This window comes from Salmo salar, unplaced genomic scaffold (assembly GCF_905237065.1).
Source record: "Salmo salar unplaced genomic scaffold, Ssal_v3.1, whole genome shotgun sequence".
In the NCBI taxonomy this organism is placed as follows: Eukaryota; Metazoa; Chordata; class Actinopteri; order Salmoniformes; family Salmonidae; genus Salmo; species Salmo salar.
Genome location: NW_025548304.1, coordinates 40,001 through 60,000, shown reverse-complemented (window position 1 = coordinate 60,000; position 20,000 = coordinate 40,001). Strand labels below are relative to the sequence as shown.

Genomic DNA, 20,000 nt, shown 5'->3' with positions numbered 1-20,000 from the left:
CTCGCTCTCTCTCTCTCTCTCTCTCTCTCCCTCACTACCTCTCTCTCTCTCTCTCTCTCTCTCTCTCTCTCTCTCTCGCTCCCTCACTACCTTCCCTCCCTCCCTCCCTCCCTCCCTCCCTCCCTCCCTCCCTCCCTCCCTCCCTCCCTCCCTCCCTCCCTCCCTCTCTCTCTCCCTCTCTCTCTCCCTCCCTCCTTTCCTCTCTGTCTCTCTCTCCCTCACTACCTTCCCCCTCTCTCTCCCTCCCTCTCTCTCTTCCTCTCTCTCTCACTCCCTCTCTCTTGCTCTCTCTCTCTCCCTCCCTCTCTCTCTCTCTCCCTCCCTCACTACCTTCCCCCTCTCTCTCCCTCCCTCCCTCCCTCCCTCCCTCCCTCCCTCCCTCCCTCCCTCCCTCCCTCCCTCCCTCCCTCCCTCACTACCTTCCCCCTCTCTCTCCCTCCCTCTCCCTCTCCCTCCCTCCCTCCCTCCCTCCCTCCCTCCCTCCCTCCCTCCCTCCCTCCCTCACTATCTTCCCCCTCCCCTCCCCCTCTCTCTCTCCAGTGGCATTTCTCCTCTCCCCTGACGTCTCATGTGATCTAACTGCCTTCTCATGTGATCTAACTACATTCTCTGACCTAACCCAGCCAATCAGGTCACACCGTGTCCTGGACCTGTCCTCCTATTGGCTGAGGTCTCTGACCCGCAACAGCACCATCTGTGTCCCGCCATCATCGGTGAAACCACCTTGGGCTGATAGGCATGCTGGGAAATAGGTCAGCTGTCTGTACAGTAGAGAGATGGGACTGTACAGCTTCAACACATAGTTCTACCATCTAACCCAAGGGAGATGGGACTGGACTGGACAACATGGACTCTCTTCTCTCCTCCTCTCTCCTCTTCTCTCCTCCTCCTCTCTCTTCTCACAGTCAATCTCCTCTCCTCTCTCCTCCTCCCCTCTCTTCTCAAACTCAATCTCCTCTCCTTTCTCCTCCTCCTCTCTCTTCTCACAGTCAATCTCCTCTCCTCTCCTTTCTCCTCCTCCTCTCTCTTCTCACAGTCAATCTCCTCTCCTCTCCTCTCCTCTCCTCTCCTCTCCTCTCCTCTCCTCTCCTCTCCTCTCCTCTCCTCTCCTCTCCTCTCCTCTCCTCTCTCTTCTCACAGTCAATCTCCTCTCCTCTCCCCTCTCCTCTCCTCTCCTCTCTCCTGTCTTTCTTTTCTTTCACTCCTTTACCATTATTCCACCCTCATCTCTCTCTTCCAGACTATGTTCTGATTCTCTCTCTTCTAGACTATGTTCTGCTCCTCTCTCTTCCAGACTATGTTCTGCTTCTCTCTCTTCCAGACTATGTTCTGATTCTCTCTCTTCCAGACTATGTTCTGCTTCTCTCTCTTCCAGACTATGTTCTGCTTCTCTCTCTTCCAGACTATGTTCTGCTTCTCTCTCTTCCAGACTATGTTCTGCTTCTCTCTCTTCCAGACTATGATCTGCTCCTCTCTCTTCCAGACTATGTTCTGCTCCTCTCTCTTCCAGACTATGTTCTGCTTCTCCCCTCACAGCTGTAGTCTACTTCCTGTCCTCTTTTCTCATGACTCTGTTCTACTCTATTCCTGCTCTTTCCATCCTCCCTCGTCCTCTCCCTTTCTGTTTTCACACCCTTCTCTCTCCCCTCTCAGCCGACTCCCTCATCAGGCAGATGGATGGGCAGACCCTGGGCTGGCAGACACACACACACACCTGGCAGGACCTGCAACAACTCCCACTGCATGCTGTGAGCTGAGTGAAGACAGGATGAGAGAAGAGGAGTTGAACAGAAGGAGAGAGGAGAAAGGAGAGATGTCTCATCAAGCCCTCCTTTAGATTTGGAGATCCCTAGACCAGGCGACCTCTCTCTCTCTTCCCTCTTCTCTGTCCTCTCCTCTTCCTCAGTTCTAATCTCTCTCTCTGTCTCAGGAACATGTTGCTAGGCAGTTAGGAGACAAACTAGTACCATGAGAAAGCAGGTAACAGCAATTCTCACACACACACACACACACACACACACACACACACACACACACACACACACACACACACACACACACACACACACACACACACACACACACACACACACACACACACACACACACACACACACACACACACTCCCGTCTCCATGTCTTACTTGTGCAGAGCGAGTGGAGGAACCTTGGAAGGCTTCTCCGGCTGTGTCCCGTAACAGGAAGTCCTAGCTTCAGGGATTTCTCCGTACTCTTCCAGCATGGCGGAGGCCGCGGACGTTATGATGCCCAACCCGTCCCTCACCCGCGCCTCCAGAGGATAATCCCAGTCCTCAGAGGAGACGGACACCATGCCCGAGGGGAACTCCTCTGGTACCGTCTCGGTGGTGCCAGAGGTCAGGCTGGAGACGATCCAGATGTATCCAAACCCGGTGAGGCCCAGGGAGCGAGCCTCCTCCAGGATAAACACTCCCTCGTCTTTAGAGCAGTACAACAGAACCACCGGGGATTGGACCTTCTTCAACATGATCTGACTCTTACTGTCCTCTTCCACAGCATCTAACGTTATGATGTGCTGCAGGTCCCAGCCTACAAAACTACAGGTGGAGAGAGATAGAGCGAGATAGAGAGAGGTGGAGAGAGGTGGAGAGAGGTGGAGAGAGGTGGAGAGAGATGGAGAGAGGTGGAGAGAGGTGGAGAGAGATGGAGAGAGATGGAGAGAGATGAGGAGAGGTGGAGAGAGATGGAGAGAGATGGAGAGAGGTGGAGAGAGATGGAGAGGTGGAGAGAGATGGAGAGAGATGGAGAGATGGAGAGATGAGAGAGGTGGAGAGAGGTGGGGAGAGATGAGAGAGATGGAGCGAGAGATGGAGAGAGATGGAGATAGAGATGGAGAGAGATGGAGAGATGGGAGAGAGATGGAAAGATGAGAGAGATGGAGAGAGAGATGGAGAGAGATGGAGATATGAGAGAGAGATGGAGAGATGGAGAGATGAGAGAGGTGGAGAGAGGTGGGGAGAGATGAGAGAGATGGAGAGAGATGGCGATAGAGATGGAGAGAGATGGAGAGAGGTGGAGAGAGATGGGGAGAGATGAGAGCGATGGAGAGATGAGAGAGAGATGGAGAGAGAGATAGAGAGAGGAAGAGAGAGATAGAGAGAGAGAGGGGACGAACAGTTAAAACACCATCTAACGTTATATGTGCTACAGGTCCAGAATCCCTGTGGAAAACTTTTGAGACCTTGTAGAGTCACAGCCCCAACGAATTGAGACTGTTCTGAAGGCAAAAGGGGGTGGAACTCAATATCAGGAAGGTGTTCCTAATGTTTTGTAGACTCACTGTATAATCTTATATGTTAATGTATTTTATATATAATCCTATATGTTAATGTATATATTATACTGTATATAGTCCTATATGTTAATGTATATATTATACTGTACATAATCCTATATGTTAATGTATAGTATATATAATCCTATATGTTAATGTATATTATATATGATCCTATATGTTAATATATAATATATAGTCCTATATGTTAATGTAAACATTATACTGTATATTATCCTATATGTTAATGTATAGTATATATAATCCTATATGTTAATGTATATTATATATAATCCTATATGTTAATATATAATATATAGTCCTATATGTTAATGTAAACATTATACTGTATATTATCCTATATGATCATGTATATTAGATATAATCCTATATGTTAATGGATATTATATATAATCTTATATGATAACGTATATAATATATAATCCTATACGTTAATGTATATTATATATAATCCTATATAATAATGTATATTATATATAATGCTATATGATAATGTATATTGTATATGATCCTATATGATAATGTATATTATATATATTCCTACAGTATATGTTAATGTGTATTATATATAATGACATATGTTAATGTGTATTATATATAATCTAACAGTATATGTCAATGTATATTATATATATTCCTACAGTATATGTTCATGTATGTTATATATAATAACATTTGTTAATATATATATTATTTATATTCCTACAGTATATGTTAATATATATTATATATAATCCTACAGTATATGTTAATGTATATTATATATAATCCTACAGTATATGTTAATATATTATATTTAATGCTATATGCTAATGTGTATATATACCTGTTGTCGACAGTTCTCTTGAGGAAGTTAATAAACTCTTGGTACTATATAATATATTCGGGTGGTGGACTAGTCTTGATACACTGTTGGGAAACTGAGTGTGAAAAACCCAGCAACGTTACAGTTCTTGACTCAAACCGGTGCGCCTGGCACCTACTACCATGCCCCCCGTTCAAAGACACTTCAATCTTCTGTCTTGTCCATTCACCCTCTGAATGACACACATACACAATCCATGTCTCAATTGTCTCAAGGCTTAAAAAAATCCTTCCTTCAACCTGTCTCCTCCCCTTCTTCATCTACACTGATTGAAGTGGATTTAACAAGTGACATCAATATGGGATCATAGCTTTCACCTGGATTCACCTGGTCAGTCTATGTCATGGAAAGAGCAGGTGTTCCTAATGTTTTGTCACAGGCAGTGTAATATTACATTAACATAATGTAATATGTTAATGTATATTATATATAATGACATACAGTTGAAGTCGGAAGTTTACATACACCTTAGCGAAATACATTTAAACTCAGTTTTTCATAATTCCTGACATTTAATCCTAGTAAAAATTCCCTTTTTTAAGTCAGTTAGGATCACCACTTTATTTTAAGAACGTAAAATGCCAGAATAATAGTAGAGAGAATGATTTATTTCAGCTTTTATTTCTTTCACTATTTCTTTCACTTTCAATGTGCATCACAATCCCAGTGGGTCAGAAGTTTACATACACTCAATTAGTATTTGGTAGCATTGCCTTTATACTGTTTGTGTCACATTCGCTATCTTCAAACTCCCGATCATAAATAAACCAAGACGCAGCGTGCATGGAATTCCACGTCTTTTAATGAAGATGAAACTCACCAAAACAACAAAAACAGGAGAAAAAACCCCAAAAAACGTGATGTTCTGGGGCTGCTCACAGGCAGCTACACAAAAACAAGATCCCACAATCACAGGTGGGGAAAAGGCCTGCCTAAGTATGATTCCCAATCGGAGACAACGATAGACAGCTGTCTCTGATTGGGAACCATACTCGGCCAAAAACAAAGAAATAGATAACATAGAATGCCCACCCCACATCACACCCTGACCTAACCACATAGAGAAATAAAACGTCTCTCTAAGGTCAGGACGTGACAATAGCATTGCCTTTAAATTGTTTAACTTGGGTCAAACGTTTTGGGGTAGTCTTCCACAAGCTTCCCACAATAAGTTGGGTGATTTTTGGCCCATTCCTCCTGACAGAGCTGGTGTAACTAAGTCAGGTTTGTAGGCCTCCTTACTCGCACACACTTTTTCAGTTCTGCCCACAGATTTTCTATAGGATTGAGGTCAGGGCTTTGTGATGGCCACTCCAATACCTTGACTTTGTTGTCCTTAAGCCATTTTGCCACAACTTTGGAAGTATGCTTAAGGTCATTGTCCATTTGGAAGATCCATTTGTGACCAAGCTTTAACTTCCTGACTGATGTCTTGAGATGTTGCTTCAATATATCCATATAATTTTCCTGCCTCTATTGCCATCTATTTTGGGAAGTGCACCAGTCCCTCCTGCAGCAAAGCACCCCCACAACATGATGTTCTTCGGCTTGCAAGCCTCCCCCTTTTTCCTCCAAACATAACGATGGTCATTATGGCCAAACAGTTCTATTGTTGTTTCATCAGACCAGAGGACATTTCCACCAGGGACATTTTCTTTATGACATCATTTGTAATCAATGTATCATCCATTCTGTGTAGATGTAATTCTGTGTGATTATTTAGGTATTTAGTAAATAAATAATTAAACCAAATTTTGTATTGAAGATAACCAAGAATTTACAACTTTCAGATGAGAGTGAATAAAGTGATGATTATATATTGACTGCTATTGATGTAAAAGATTACCAGGTCTTTAAGAGTTTATTCAGAAGATAACAGCTCTATAAACATTATTTCGTGGTGCCCCAACTTTCTAGTTAATTACATTTACCTGATTAGCTTAAGAGGAATTATTTTATAGAATAGCATGTCATATCACTTAATCCGGCATAGCCAAAGACACCACACAGGTGTGCGTAAATGATGGTGGCAGGAGTGCGTAATGCAGGGCAGCCTGGCGCCCTCGAGCGCCAGGGGAAGAGCGGGAGCAGGGCGTGACACTGCGTTCATCTCTAGGAGACAGAACGCGTCTCCTTCCTGAGCGGTATGACAGCTGCGTGGTCCCATGGTGTTTATACTTGCAAACTATTGTTTGTACAGATGAACTTGGTACCTTCAGGCGTTTGGAAATTGTTCCCATGGATGAACCAGACTTGTGGAGGTCTACAATTTCTTTTCTGAGGTCTTGGCTGATTTCTTTTGATTTTCCCATGATGTCAAGCAAAGAGGCACTGAGTTTAAAGGTCGGCCTTGAAATACATCAACAGGTACACCTCCAATTGACTCAAATTATGTCAATTAGCCTATCAGAAGCTTCTAAAGCCATGACATCATTTCCTGGAATTTTCCAAGCTGTTTAAAGGCACAGTCAACTTGGTGTATGTAAACTTCTGACCCACTGGAATTGTGATACAGTTAATTATAATTGAAATAATCTGTCTGTAAACAATTGTTGGAAAAATGACTTGTGTCATGCAGAAAGTAGATATCCTAACTGACTTGCTAAAAATATTGTTTGCTAACAAGAAATTTGAGGAGTGGTTGAAAAATGAGTTTTAATGACTCCAACCAAAGAGTATGTAAACTTCCGACTTCAACTGTATGTTAATGTGTATTTTATATATTCCTGCAGTATATGTTAATATATATTATATTTAATGGTATATTGTAATGTATTTTATGTATAATCCTACCGTATATTTTAATGTATATTATATATATTCCTACAGTACATGTTAATGTATATTATACATATATTACTACAGTATTTGTTAATGTATATTATAGATAATGACATATGTTATTGTATATTATATATATTCCTACAGTATATGTTATTGTATATTATATATAATGACATATGGTACTGTATATTATATATAATGTCATATGTTAATGTATATTATATATAATGATATATGTTATTGTATATTATATATATTCCTACAGTATATGTTACTGTATATTATATATAATGACATATGGTACTGTATATTATATATAATGACACATGTTAATGTATATTATATATAATGACATATGTTAATGTATATTATATATATATATATATATTCCTACAGTATATGTAACTGTATATTATATATAATGACATATGTTACTGTATATTATATATAATGACATATGTTAATGTATATTATATATATTCCTACAATATATCTTCATGTATATTATATATAATGACATATGTTCATGTATATTATATATATTCCTACAGTATATGTAACTGTATATTATATATAATGACATATGTTAATGTATATTATATATAATGATATATGTTATTGTATTTGATATATATTCCTACAGTATATGTTATTGTATATTATATATAATGATATATGTTATTGTATATTATATATATTCCTACAGTATATGTTACTGTATATTATATATAATGACATATGTAACTGTATATTATATATAATGACATATGTTAATGTGTATTATATATAATGACATATGTTAATGTATATTATATATATATATATTCCTACAGTATATGTAACTGTATATTATATATAATGACATATGTTAATGTATATTATATATATTCCTACAGTATATCTTCATGTATATTATATATAATGACATATGTTCATGTATATTATATATATTCCTACAGTATATGTAACTGTATATTATATATAATGACATATGTTAATGTATATTATATATAATGATATATGTTATTGTATTTTATATATATTCCTACAGTATATGTTATTGTATATTATATATATAATGATATATGTTATTGTATATTATATATATTCCTACAGTATATGTTATTGTATATTATATATAATGATATATGTTATTGTATTTTATATATATTCCTATAGTATATGTTATTGTATATTATATATAATGATATATGTTATTGTATATTATATATATTCCTACAGTATATGTTATTGTATATTATATATAACGCTACATACATGCTACGTGCTCTTGAGGATGTTGATAAACTCCTGGTATCGGGGGAACTTGGAGTATGTCTATACATACCTGTTGTCCACGGTGCTCTTGAGGATGTTGATGAACTCCTGGTATCCGGGGAACTTGGAGGTGACTATAGAAAAGATGTGCCAGTCGTACTCCTCCATAATGCTCAACATCAACAGCGCCTCCTGCTGGATGGAAGCTCCAAACTGGAAAAACGTTGACTTGTCGTCCTGATGGAGAGATAGAGAGAGAGAGAGAGAGAGAGAGAGAGAGAGAGAGAGAAGAGAGAGTTATTTATCGTCCTGATGGAGAGAGAGAGAGAGAGAGAGAGAAGAGAGAGGGAAGAGTTATTTATCGTCCTGATGGAGAGAGAGAGAGAGAGAGAGAGAAGAGAGAAGAGAGAGGGAAGAGTTATTTATCGTCCTGATGGAAAGAGAAGAGAGAAGAGAGAGAGAGAGAGAGAGAGAGAAGAGAGAGAATAGTTATTTATCATCCTGATGGAGAGAGAAGAGAGAAGAGAGAGGTAGTGTTACTATTCCTACCCCATATCCAACAGACAGAAAAGAAAGATGGAAATAAATGATGTTAACTGGACAACCACTACCACTACCAGAATAAACAGTTCATAATGAACCACGTCAAACCTACATCCCACACTTCAACCAGATGTCAGTCTAACATCTGCTACAGGAGATCCCCATACCACTGACAACAGCTACAGGTATACAGATATACAACAACTAGATAGTTAATTAGACCAGGGAATATGGATGAGGTGTTAAACAACTAGATGGTGAATTAGACCAGGGAATATGGATGAGGTGTTAAACAACTAGATGGTGAATTAGACCAGGGAATATGGATGAGGTGTTATACAACAACTAGATGGTCAATTAGACCAGGGAATATGGATGAGGTGTTAAACAACTAGATGGTGAATTAGACCAGGGAATATGGATGAGGTGTTAAACAACAACTAGATGGTCAATTAGACCAGGGAATATGGATGAGGTGTTAAACAACAACTAGATGGTGAATTAGACCAGGGAATATGGATGAGGTGTTAAACAACAACTAGATGGTGAATTAGACCAGGGAATATGGATGAGGTGTTAAACAACTAGATGGTGAATTAGACCAGGGAATATGGATGAGGTGTTAAACAACAACTAGATGGTGAATTAGACCAGGGAATATGGATGAGGTGTTAAACAACTAGATGGTGAATTAGACCAGGGAATATGGATGAGGTGTTAAACAACAACTAGATGGTTAATTAGACCAGGGAATATGGATGAGGTGTTAAACAACAACTAGATGGTGAATTAGACCAGGGAATATGGATGAGGTGTTAAACAACAACTAGATGGTGAATTAGACCAGGGAATATGGATGAGGTGTTAAACAACAACTAGATGGTGAATTAGACCAGGGAATATGGATGAGGTGTTAAACAACAACTAGATGGTGAATTAGACCAGGGAATATGGATGAGGTGTTAAACAACAACTAGATGGTCAATTAGACCAGGGAATATGGATGAGGTGTTAAACAACAACTAGATGGTTAATTAGACCAGGGTATATTAGAATTAAAAACGGGTTCAGCCCCTGGTTCGACCGTGATCTTGCAGAGTTACTACCACCTCAAGAATTGCATTTGGCGAAAGACTCGGCACACGCATACTCATGCTGACTGGCTCTCGTTCAGGCAAATGAGATATAAGTTCACTCAGGTTATCCGGAAGGCCAAAGTTAGTTACTTTAAGGAGCAGTTCTCTCTCTGTGTGTCTAACCTCCAAGAAGTTCTGGAAAACAGTTAAAGACCAGGAGAATAAACCCTCCTCCTCACAGCTGCCCATGTCCCTTAATGTTGATGATGTGGTTGTTACTGACAAGAAGCACATGGCTGAGCTCTTTAAATCACCACTTCATTAAGTCAGGATTCCTATTTGACTCAGCCATGCCTCCTTGCCCGTCCAACATTTCCTCATCACCCACCCCTTCTAATGCGACTAGTCCCCGATGCTTCTCCCTCTTTTCGTCCTGCCCTGCTACAAAGTTTCTCCCTGCAGGCGGTCACTGAGTCCGAGGTGCTAAAGGAGCTCCTTAAACTTGACCCCCCCAAAAAAACATCCGGGTCAGATGGTTTAGACCCTTTCTTCTTTAAGGTTTCTGCTCCTATCATCACCAAACCTCTCTCTGACATCTCTTTTTATCCTGTCTCTCCTCTCTGGGGGTTTTTAGGCTGGGTTTCCGTAACAGCACTTTGACATATCAGCTGATGTAAGAAGGGCTTTATATAAATACATTTGATTTGATTTGATTTGATCTGGGGAGGTTCCCATTGCTTGGAAGGCAGCGACGGTTCGTCCTTTATTTAAAGGGGGAGATCAAGCTGATCCTAACTGATATAGGCCTATTTCTCTTTTGCCCTGTTTATCAAAAGTGTTGGAAAATACTCAACTGACTTGCTTTCTTGATGTCTATAGTATTCTCTCCGGTACGCAATCTGGTTTCCGCTCAGGTTATGGATGTTTAATAAAGGTCCACAGTGATGTCACCATTGCCCTTGACTCTAAGCAATATTGTGCCGCTATTTTTATTGACTTGGCCAAAGCTTTTAATACGGTGAGACCGTTCCATTATTGTGCGCCGGCTAAGGAGTATTGGTGTCTCTGAGGGGTCTTTGGCCTGGTTTGCTAACTACCTCTCTCAAAGAGTGCAGTGTATAAAGTCAGAACATCTGCTGTCTCAGCCACTGCCTGTCACCAAGGGAGTACCCCAAGGCTCAATCCTAGACCCCACGCAACTTCTCAATTTACAACAATAACATAGCTCAGGCAGTAGGAAGCTCTCTCATCCATTTATATGCAGATGATACAGTCTTATACTCAGCTGGCCCCTTCCCAGATATTGTGCTCTACAACAAAGCTTTCTTAGTGTTCAACAAGCTTTCTCTACCCTTAACCTTGTTCTGAACACCTCCAAAACAAAGGTCATGTGGTTTGGTAAGAAGAATGCCCCTCTCCCCACAGGAGTGATTACTACCTCTGAAGGTTTAGAGCTTGAGGTAGTCACCTCATACAAGTACTTGGGAGTATGGCTAGATGGTACACTGTCCTTCTCTCAGCACATATCCAAGCTGCAGGCTAAGGTTAAATCTAGACTTGGTTTCCTCTATGGTAATCGCTCCTCTTTCACCCCAGCTGCCAAACTAACCCTGATTCAGATGACCATCCTACCCATGCTAGATTACGGAGACGTAATTTATAGATCGGCAGGTAAGAGGGCTCTCGAGCGACTAGATGTTCTTTACCATTCAGCCATCAGATTTGCCACCAATGCTCCTTATAGGACACATCACTGCACTCTATACTCCTCTGTAAACTGGTCATTTCTGTATACCCATCACAAGACCCACTGGTTGATGCTTATTTATAAAAACCCTCTTAGGCCTCACTCCCCCCTATCTGAGATATCTACTGCAGCCCTCATCTCTACCTTCTTGACCTTTGTGCTGTTGACTTTGCCCAATAATGTTTGTACCATGTAAATGTTGTGTTGTTACCATGTTGTTGTCATGTTGTGTTGCTACCATGTTGTTGCCATGTTGTGTTGCTACCATGTTGTTGCCATGTTGTGTTGCTACCATGCTGTGTTGTCATGTGTTGCTGCCTTGCTATGTTGTTGTCTTAGGTCTCTCTTTATGTAGTGTTGTGTTGTCTCTCTTGTCTTGATGTGTGTTTTGTCCTAAATGTATATGTTATTTATTTATTTATTTATTTATTTAATCCCAGCCCCTGTCCCCGCAGGAGGTCTTTTGCCTTTTGGTAGGCCGTCATTGTAAATAAGAATTTGATCTTAACTGACTTGTTAAACAAAAGTTAAATAAATATAATATATAAATATGGATGATGTCACAACCGTCGGATGAAGTAGACCAAGGTGCAGCGTGGTGAGCGTACATTTTCCTCTTTATTGAATGTCGCCAGCAAAACCAATAAACAATACAAACACGACCGTGAAGCTTACAGGGCAAAGTGCCACAAACAAAGTTAACTACCCACAAGGACAGGTGGGGAAAAGGGCTACCTAAGTATGGCTCCCAATCAGTGACAACGATGCTGTCCCTGATTGAGAGCCATACCAGGCCAAAAAGAAATACAAAACATAGAAAATAGAACATAGAATGCCCACCCAAATCGCACCCTGACCAAACCTAAATAGAGACATAAAAAGGCTCTCTCAGGTCAGGGCGTGACAGATGAGGTGTTAAACAACTAGAAGATGGTCAATAAGACCAGGGTAGTATAAAGTAGTGCACTATATTGGGAATAGGGCTGTAGTATAAAGTAGTGCACTATATAGGGAATAGGGCTGTAGTATAAAGTAGTGCACTATATAGGGAATAGGGCTGTAGTATAAAGTAGTGCACTATATAGGGAATAGGGCTGTAGTATAAAGTAGTGTACTATATTGGGAATAGGGCTGTAGTATAAAGTAGTGCACTATATAGGGAATAGGGCTGTAGTATAAAGTAGTGCACTATATAGGGAATAGGGCTGTAGTATAAAGTAGTGCACTATATAGGGAATAGGGCTGTAGTATAAAGTAGTGCACTATATAGGGAATAGGGCTGTAGTATAAAGTAGTGCACTATATAGGGAATAGGGCTGTAGTATAAAGTAGTGCACTATATAGGGAATAGGGCTGTAGTATAAAGTAGTGCACTATATAGGGAATAGGGCTGTAGTATAAAGTAGTGCACTGTATAGGGAATAGGGCTGTAGTATAAAGTAGTGTACTATATAGGGAATAGGGCTGTAGTATAAAGTAGTGTACTATATAGGGAATAGGGCTGTAGTATAAAGTAGTGCACTATATAGGGAATAGGGCTGTAGTATAAAGTAGTGCACTATATAGGGAATAGGGCTGTAGTATAAAGTAGTGCACTATATAGGGAATAGGGCTGTAGTATAAAGTAGTGCACTGTATAGGGAATAGGGCTGTAGTATAAAGTAGTGTACTATATAGGGAATAGGGCTGTAGTATAAAGTAGTGTACTATATAGGGAATAGGGCTGTAGTATAAAGTAGTGCACTATATAGGGAATAGGGCTGTAGTATAAAGTAGTGCACTATATAGGGAATAGGGCTGTAGTATAAAGTAGTGCACTATATAGGGAATAGGGCTGTAGTATAAAGTAGTGCACTATATAGGGAATAGGGCTGTAGTATAAAGTAGTGCACTATATAGGGAATAGGGCTGTAGTATAAAGTAGTGCACTGTATAGGGAATAGGGCTGTAGTATAAAGTAGTGTACTATATAGGGAATAGGGCTGTAGTATAAAGTAGTGTACTATATAGGGACTAGGGCTGTAGTATAAAGTAGTGTACTATATAGGGAATAGGGCTGTAGTATAAAGTAGTGTACTATATAGGGAATAGGGCTGTAGTATAAAGTAGTGCACTATATAGGGAATAGGGCTGTAGTATAAAGTAGTGTACTATATAGGGAATAGGGCTGTAGTATAAAGTAGTGCACTATATAGGGAATAGGGCTGTAGTATAAAGTAGTGTACTATATAGGGAATAGGGCTGTAGTGCACTATATAGGGAATAGGGCTGTAGTATAAAGTAGTGCACTATATAGGGAATAGGGCTGTAGTATAAAGTAGTGCACTATATAGGGAATAGGGCTGTAGTATAAAGTAGTGTACTATATAGGGAATAGGGCTGTAGTATAAAGTAGTGCACTATATAGGGAATAGGGCTGTAGTATAAAGTAGTGTACTATATAGGGAATAGGGCTGTAGTATAAAGTAGTGCACTATATAGGGAATAGGGCTGTAGTATAAAGTAGTGCACTATATAGGGAATAGGGCTGTAGTATAAAGTAGTGTACTATATTGGGAATAGGGCTGTAGTGTACTATATAGGGAATAGGGCTGTAGTGTACTATATAGGGAATAGGGCTGTAGTATAAAGTAGTGTACTATATAGGGAATAGGGCTGTAGTATAAAGTAGTGCACTATATAGGGAATAGGGCTGTAGTATAAAGTAGTGTACTATATAGGGAATAGGGCTGTAGTATAAAGTAGTGTACTATATAGGGAATAGGGCTGTAGTATAAAGTAGTGCACTATATAGGGAATAGGGCTGTAGTATAAAGTAGTGCACTATATAGGGAATAGGGCTGTAGTATAAAGTAGTGTACTGTATAGGGAATAGGGCTGTAGTATAAAGTAGTGCACTGTATAGGGAATAGGGCTGTAGTATAAAGTAGTGTACTATATAGGGAATAGGGCTGTAGTATAAAGTAGTGCACTATATAGGGAATAGGGCTGTAGTATAAAGTAGTGTACTATATAGGGAATAGGGCTGTAGTGTACTATATAGGGAATAGGGCTGTAGTATAAAGTAGTGTACTATATAGGGAATAGGGCTGTAGTATAAAGTAGTGTACTATATAGGGAATAGGGCTGTAGTATAAAGTAGTGCACTATATAGGGAATAGGGCTGTAGTATAAAGTAGTGCACTATATAGGGAATAGGGCTGTAGTATAAAGTAGTGTACTATATAGGGAACAGGGCTGTAGTATAAAGTAGTGTACTATATAGGGAATAGGGCTGTAGTATAAAGTAGTGCACTATATGGGGAATAGGGCTGTAGTATAAAGTAGTGTACTATATAGGGAATAGGGCTGTAGTATAAAGTAGTGCACTATATAGGGAATAGGGCTGTAGTATAAAGTAGTGTACTATATAGGGAATAGGGCTGTAGTGTACTATATAGGGAATAGGGCTGTAGTATAAAGTAGTGTACTATATAGGGAATAGGGCTGTAGTATAAAGTAGTGCACTATATAGGGAATAGGGCTGTAGTATAAAGTAGTGTACTATATAGGGAATAGGGCTGTAGTATAAAGTAGTGTACTATATAGGGAATAGGGCTGTAGTATAAAGTAGTGCACTATATAGGGAATAGGGCTGTAGTATAAAGTAGTGTACTATATAGGGAATAGGGCTGTAGTATAAAGTAGTGTACTATATAGGGAATAGGGCTGTAGTATAAAGTAGTGTACTATATAGGGAATAGGGCTGTAGTATAAAGTAGTGTACTATATAGGGAATAGGGCTGTAGTATAAAGTAGTGCACTATATAGGGAATAGGGCTGTAGTATAAAGTAGTGTACTATATAGGGAATAGGGCTGTAGTGTACTATATAGGGAATAGGGCTGTAGTATAAAGTAGTGTACTATATAGGGAATAGGGCTGTAGTATAAAGTAGTGTACTATATAGGGAATAGGGCTGTAGTATAAAGTAGTGTACTATATAGGGAATAGGGCTGTAGTATAAAGTAGTGCACTATATAGGGAATAGGGCTGTAGTATAAAGTAGTGTACTATATAGGGAATAGGGCTGTAGTATAAAGTAGTGCACTATATAGGGAATAGGGCTGTAGTATAAAGTAGTGTACTATATAGGGAATAGGGCTGTAGTATAAAGTAGTGTACTATATAGGGAATAGGGCTGTAGTATAAAGTAGTGTACTATATAGGGAATAGGGCTGTAGTATAAAGTAGTGTACTATATAGGGAATAGGGCTGTAGTATAAAGTAGTGTACTATATAGGGAATAGGGCTGTAGTATAAAGTAGTGCACTATATAGGGAATAGGGCTGTAGTATAAAGTAGTGTACTATATAGGGAATAGGGCTGTAGTATAAAGTAGTGTACTATATAGGGAACAGGGCTGTAGTATAAAGTAGTGTACTATATAGGGAATAGGGCTGTAGTATAAAGTAGTGCACTATATAGGGAATAGGGCTGTAGTATAAAGTAGTGTACTATATAGGGAATAGGGCTGTAGTATAAAGTAGTGCACTATATAGGGAATAGGGCTGTAGTATAAAGTAGTGTACTATATAGGGAATAGGGCTGTAGTGTACTATATAGGGAATAGGGCTGTAGTATAAAGTAGTGTACTATATAGGGAATAGGGCTGTAGTATAAAGTAGTGCACTATATAGGGAATAGGGCTGTAGTATAAAGTAGTGTACTATATAGGGAATAGGGCTGTAGTATAAAGTAGTGTACTATATAGGGAATAGGGCTGTAGTATAAAGTAGTGCACTATATAGGGAATAGGGCTGTAGTATAAAGTAGTGTACTATATAGGGAATAGGGCTGTAGTATAAAGTAGTGTACTATATAGGGAATAGGGCTGTAGTATAAAGTAGTGTACTATATAGGGAATAGGGCTGTAGTATAAAGTAGTGTACTATATAGGGAATAGGGCTGTAGTATAAAGTAGTGCACTATATAGGGAATAGGGCTGTAGTATAAAGTAGTGTACTATATAGGGAATAGGGCTGTAGTGTACTATATAGGGAATAGGGCTGTAGTATAAAGTAGTGTACTATATAGGGAATAGGGCTGTAGTATAAAGTAGTGTACTATATAGGAATAGGGCTGTAGTATAAAGTAGTGTACTATATAGGGAATAGGGCTGTAGTATAAAGTAGTGTACTATATAGGGAATAGGGCTGTAGTATAAAGTAGTGCACTATATAGGGAATAGGGCTGTAGTATAAAGTAGTGTACTATATAGGGAATAGGGCTGTAGTATAAAGTAGTGTACTATATAGGGAATAGGGCTGTAGTATAAAGTAGTGCACTATATAGGGAATAGGGCTGTAGTATAAAGTAGTGTACTATATAGGGAACAGGGCTGTAGTATAAAGTAGTGTACTATATAGGGAATAGGGCTGTAGTATAAAGTAGTGTACTATATAGGGAATAGGGCTGTAGTATAAAGTAGTGTACTATATAGGGAATAGGGCTGTAGTATAAAGTAGTGCACTATATAGGGAATAGGGCTGTAGTATAAAGTAGTGTACTATATAGGGAATAGGGTGCCATTTGGGAGACCCTGGGACAGAGCAGAATCTGTTATTCCCACAGCAGAACACCAGTCATCCCACGGAGGCGAGAGAAGAAACGATCGTTTGGATTCATGTTTAAAGGGCAATTCCACCGCTTTTAAAAACCCTCTTTTTTATTATCTACAGTACAATACCAGTGTCTACATCCAGTTTTGTGAAAACGGGACACATTTTCTATGTTCTGCCCTGTGATCTGCCAGACCTATATACTTCTGTGTTTCACCACAGTTCTGTACCAGAAGTGACCGTGGTCTGCAAGAACCTACTCTGTTCCCTGGCTAGACACTGCCCGTGTGCAGCGACCTTTCTCCTATCTTTGTTTCCCAAATCATAAACACCTGCCCTGTGATCTGCCAGGACCTTTCTCCTTCTGTGTTTCACCACAGATCATAGACACCTGCCCTGTGACCTGCTAGGACCTTTCTCCTTCTGTGTTTCACCACAGATCATAGACACCTGCCCTGTGATCTGTTAGGACCTTTCTCCTTCTCTGTTTCACCACAGATCATAAAAACACACGTAGTTTTCTTCTCCAAAACGTTTTATTTTCCACATATAATACGGTGCTGGAGATGATGAATATGAGGCTGAAACGTGGTGGATTAACCCTTTAAATGTTCAATCCATTTCTATTAAGGTCAATAAAAACGCTTTAATAAGATAGGAATGTGTGTGTGTGTGTGTGTGTGTGTGTGTGTGTGTGTGTGTGTGTGTGTGCGTGTGTGCGTGTGCGTGTGCGTGTGCGTGTGCGTGTGCGTGTGTGTGTGCGTGTGTGTGTGTGTGTGTGTGTGTGTGCTGTGCGTTCTCTCTCTGTCTCAGCAGTAAAAGGTGACAGTCATTTTCACACAGCTAGCATCATGTCCATGCGTCATCGGCACTCATTCTGTGATCATAAATAAGAAGTGGGGGGGTGTCTGTGAAGGAGAGAGACAGGCAGATAGACAGACAGCAGGGCCTTGGAGAGGTGATATACGTGTGTATCTGGCCTGTCTGTCTGCCTTCAGTCTGTCTGTCTGCCTGTCCGTCTGCCCGTCTGTCCAGAGTTTCCCTGATACGCGTTTCTGGCCTGTTAGTCTGTCTGTCTGTCTGTCTGTCTGTCTGTCTGTCTGTCTGTCTGTCTGTCTGTCTGTCTGTCTGTCTGTCTGTCTGCCTGTTCCTGTCTGTCTGCCTGTCAGTCTGCCTGTCAGTCTGCCTGTCAGTCTGCCTGTCTGCCTGTCAGTCTGTCTGCCCTGTCTGTCTGTCTGTCTGTCTGTCTGTCTGTCTGTCTGTCTGTCTGTCTGTCTGTCTGTCTGTCTGTCTGTCTGTCTGTCTACCTGTCAGTCTGCCTGTCTGTCTGTCTGTCTGCCTGTCTGTCTGCCTGTCTGTCTACCTGTCTGTGTCCTCTGTTAGTCTGTCGTCAGTCTGCCTGTCTGTCGTTGCCTGTCTGTCCAGAGTGTTCCCTGATACGTGTTTCTGCGCCTGTCTGGTAGTCGTCATACACTGCACGCTATCTAAAAGTCTGTGTCGACACTCCCTGTCAAATGCGTGCTGTCGTGGCATATTTCAGCCACACTTGTTTTTTTATTGTACCTTTATTTAACTAGGCAAGTCAGTTAAAAACAAAATCTTATTTACAATGACGGCCTAGGAACAGTGGGTTAACTGCCTTGTTCAGGGGCAGAACGACAGATGTTTACCTTGTCAGCTCGGGGATTCAATCTTGCAACCTTCCGGTTACTAGTCCAACGCTCTAACCACTAGGCTACGCTGCCGACCCAGGTGTACAAAATCAGGCACACAGCCATGCAATCTCCATAGACAAACAGTAGCGGGCAGAACTGCCCGTACTGAAAACCAAAGTGACATTCAACGTGTCACCGTCATAGGATGCCAACTTTCCAACAAGTCAGTTCGTCAAATTTCCAAACTCGCCTCTGGAAGCAACGTCAGCACAAGAACTGTTGGTCGGGAGCTTCATTAAATGGGTTTTCACGGCCGAGCAGCCAGAGACAAGCCTATGATCAACATCCACAATGCCAAGCGTCAGCTGGAAGGGGTCTTAAGCTCGCCGCCATTGGACTCTGGAGCAGTGGAAACTCGTTCTCTGGAGCGATGAATCACGCTTCACCATCTGACAGTCCCCGACTGACGAATCTGGGTTTGGCTGATGCCAGGAGAACGCTACCTGTCCCCAATGCATAGTACAAAACTTTTTTTAAGTTTGGTGGAGGAGGAATAATGGTCTGGGGCTGTTTTTCATGGTTCGGACCCCTTAGTTCCAGTGAAGGAAAATCTTAACGCTACAACAATGACTTTGTAGATGATTCTGTGCTTCCATCTTTGTGGCAACAGTTTTAGGGAAAGGCCCTTTCCTGTTTTTAGCATGACAACACCCCTGTACACAAAGCGAAGTCCAAGCAGAAATGGTTTGTCGAGATCGGTGTGGAAGACCTTGACTGGCCTGCACAGTGTGTGTGTGTGTGTGTGTGTGTGTGTGTGTGTTTTCTATGTTTTTAGATCTAAGGAGGAAATGTTCTGATTCTGATCAAAACTATTGAGTAGAAAACAGAGACTCAGTTCAAATAAAACCAGCTGAGCAGAACATATTCCTTCCTGTCCTCCTCTCCCCCACTTCCTCCTGTCTTCCTCTTCCTCCACTTCCTCCTGTCTTCCTCTTCCTCCACTTCTTCCACTTCCTCCTGTCTTCCTCTTCCTCTTGTCTTCCTCCTCTCTTCCATTTCCTCCTGTCTTCCTCTTCCTCTTGTCTTCCTCCTCTCTTCCATTTCCTCCTGTCTTCCTCT

General features: G+C 40.6%; 1 pseudogene; it reads right to left on the bottom strand.

Moving 5' to 3' along the window:
- LOC123732882 (glutamate receptor ionotropic, NMDA 2A-like) overlaps window positions 1–8,498 on the bottom strand; it is a 101,186-nt pseudogene extending 92,688 nt beyond the window's left edge.
- Between the last annotated feature and the right edge of the window lie 11,502 nt (window positions 8,499–20,000).